Source organism: Muntiacus reevesi, chromosome 4 (genome assembly GCF_963930625.1).
Source record: "Muntiacus reevesi chromosome 4, mMunRee1.1, whole genome shotgun sequence".
Classification (NCBI taxonomy): Eukaryota; Metazoa; Chordata; class Mammalia; order Artiodactyla; family Cervidae; genus Muntiacus; species Muntiacus reevesi.
In genome coordinates this window covers 148,951,289-148,954,245 of record NC_089252.1, presented here as the reverse complement: position 1 = coordinate 148,954,245, position 2,957 = coordinate 148,951,289, and the positions used below count along the sequence as shown (strand labels likewise).

The window sequence follows — 2,957 nt, the reverse complement described above, 5'->3', positions numbered from 1 at the left end:
CTTAATGATATTAAATGGCTTTACTATAAATAATCTTTTAAGGAACTTATATAAAAAGCTTTTAGGTAATTAAGGCCAAGTTTTGACACTTTTTCAATCAGAAAGGGTTTGTATTGAAGCTGAGGACGGACTAAGGAGCTTACTAGCTGATCCCCCGTGTTCTTCCTTCGCGGGGGCCCCAACCACAACCAGAAGAGGCTCTCGAGTCCACCCCTCACTGTGCTGGTGAGAAAACTAAAGCTCAGGAGTTGCTTAACTATCAAAACTATGGTTTGATTACAATAAAATCTCCAGAGGGCAATTTTTTATTCAAGTGTTTATACATTGTTAACGTTAATATTAAAAATGTAGAAAGTTGGGCAGAAGCAAGATGACAGAGGGAACGCCATCATTTGGAAAGCATCGGAATAAGATGCACGCGCTGTGCCCCTGCTGTGGCTCTAAAGCCTGCCACCTTCAGAAGTCAGCCTGCGGCAAATGTGGCTGTCCTGCCAAACCAAAGAGAAAGTATAGCTGGAGTGCTAAAGCTAAAAGACGAAATACCACCGGGCCTGGTCGAATGCAGCACCTAAAATCTGTATACAGCAGATTCAGGCATGGATTCCGTGAGGAGCAACACCTAAACCCAAGAGGGCAACTGTCGCAGTATCCAGTTCATCTTAAGAATTTCAATGATTAGTCAAGCAATAAATGTTCTGGCTTTAAAAAACCAAGCAAAATAAAAATATAAAGTTATGAGGAGTAAGGTACTAAATTATTCTTTCTAAAGAAAGAATTCATTCTAAAGAAAGTAACATTTTAAATTTTTTAAATATTTTTTCTATAACACGTCATTGAAAATTATAATGGAAATACAGGAAAGTGCAAAAGATAAATACACAACTTAACAAATTGTGATGTAAACACTGATGAAAATACCATTAGGTCAAAAAATAGACAACAGGATTGCCGACGTTGGGAAGACCACTCTGTGCCCCTTCGAATTGCAACCACTTCTCTATCTCCTTTCCCAGAGGTAACCGTTATCCTGGCTTGAATAATAGACTTCTTGCTTTGCATTAGAGTTTCAGCCATCTAATATGCATGCCTAAAATTATGCTTGTCTTTTCTTATTACTGATCTTAGAAAAATATTCAGCCTTTCCCCATTTGATATTATGTTAGCTGTGTGTTTTTACAGATGCCCTTTATCACACTGAGGACGTTTCCTTAATGTTGAACTTCCTAAAATGATTTTTCTATGTTAATTGATATGACCATAAGAGTTTTCATCTTTAGACTGTTAATATGGTGAATTACATTGATAGATTTTGAACATTGAACCAGCTTTGCATTCCTGAGACAAAGCTGACTTGGTCATGGTGTATTACTCTTTTTATATTTTGCTAGATTTAATTTGCTAATATTTTTGAGGATTTGTTTATGAGTGACACTGGTCTGTAGGCATTTCGTTGTTGTACTGTCTTTGTCTGAGTTTGGTGTCAATGTAATGCTGGCCTCATAAAATGACTTGAGGAATGTTTTGCCCCTTTTAACTTGTTAGAAAGATTACATAGAATGCTTTTATTTCTTTAAATGTTTGGTAAAATTCTCCAGTGAAATTATCTAGGTCTGGAGACTTCTTGCAGAAGTTTTAAAACTATGAATTCAATTTCTTTAATAGTTATGAGATATCTGGTGACAATTGTGGTAACTTTTTTATTCCTCCAATTGGTAAATAATGTTTTCTCTCTTTCTTTTGGGGGAGTTAATATTAACAGACAGCTCTATGTTTCATTGATTTTCTCTATTGTTTTCCTGGTTTCAATTTTATTGATTTCTGCCATTATCTTCCTTATTTTCTCCCTTTAACTTGCTTTGTTTTCATTTTGCTTTTTTTTAAGCTCTTAAGGAGGAAGCTTAGATTAGTGATAGAAGATCTTTCTTTTTGATATAAGCATTTAATGCTGTAATTTCCCTCTAACTAGGGTTTCCCTGATGGCTCAGCTGTTAAAGAATCTGCCTGCAATGAAGGAGACCCAGGTTCGATTTCCAGGTCGGGAAGATCCCCTGGAGAAGGAAATTGCAACCCACTCCAGTTTTCTTGCCTAGGAAATCCCATGGTTAGAGGATTGGGGAGCTACAGTCCATGGGGTTGCAAAGAGTCAGGCATACTGAGTGACTAGCACACACACACACACACACACACACTGCTTTATCTTCATCCCACAGTTTCTGTTATGTTGTATTTTATTTTTGTTTTAAATCTTCGCTAATCTCCCTGAAGACTTCCTTTTGACCTGTGGCTCATTTAGATGCACATCATTTAATTTCCAAGTATTCGGAGATTTTCCTGTTATTATTCTCCTATTTATTTCTAGCTTTATCATATTATTGTCAGAGAGCATACTTTTTATGATTTCCGTTTTTAAAAATTTCTTAAGGTTTCTTTTGTCAGTCAGAATATAATCTACCTTGGTGAATGTTCAAAATGTACTTGAAAAGGATGTCAATATAGTAGATTGCATTTACTGATTTTTAATATTGAATCAGCTTTGCATTCCTGTGATAAACTCTGCTTGTTGGTGTTGTTCTGTTATTTAGTCTCGTCAGACTCTTTGTGACCCTATGGACTGCAGCATACCAGGCTTGCGTGTCCTTCACTATCTCCCAGAGTTTGCTCAAACTCATGGCTGTTGAGTCGATGATGCCATCCAAACATATCATCCTTGTCACCCCCTTCTCCTCCTGCCCTCAATCTTTCCCAGCATCAGGATCTTTTCCAGTGAGTCAACTCTATGCATTAGGTGGCCAAAGTATTGGAGCTTCAGCTTCAGCATCAATACTTCTCATGAATATTCAGAATTGATTAGCTTTAAGACTGACTGATTTGATCTCTGTCCTAGGGACTCTCAAGTGTCTTCTGCAGCATCACAGTTCAAAAGCATCATTTCTTTGGCGCTCAGCCTTCTTTACGAT

At 37.1% G+C, this 2,957-nt stretch overlaps 1 pseudogene; it reads left to right on the top strand.

Moving 5' to 3' along the window:
* The first annotated feature begins 370 nt into the window (after window positions 1-370).
* Window positions 371-663, top strand: LOC136166114 (large ribosomal subunit protein eL37 pseudogene; annotated as a pseudogene).
* The last annotated feature ends 2,294 nt before the right edge of the window (window positions 664-2,957 follow it).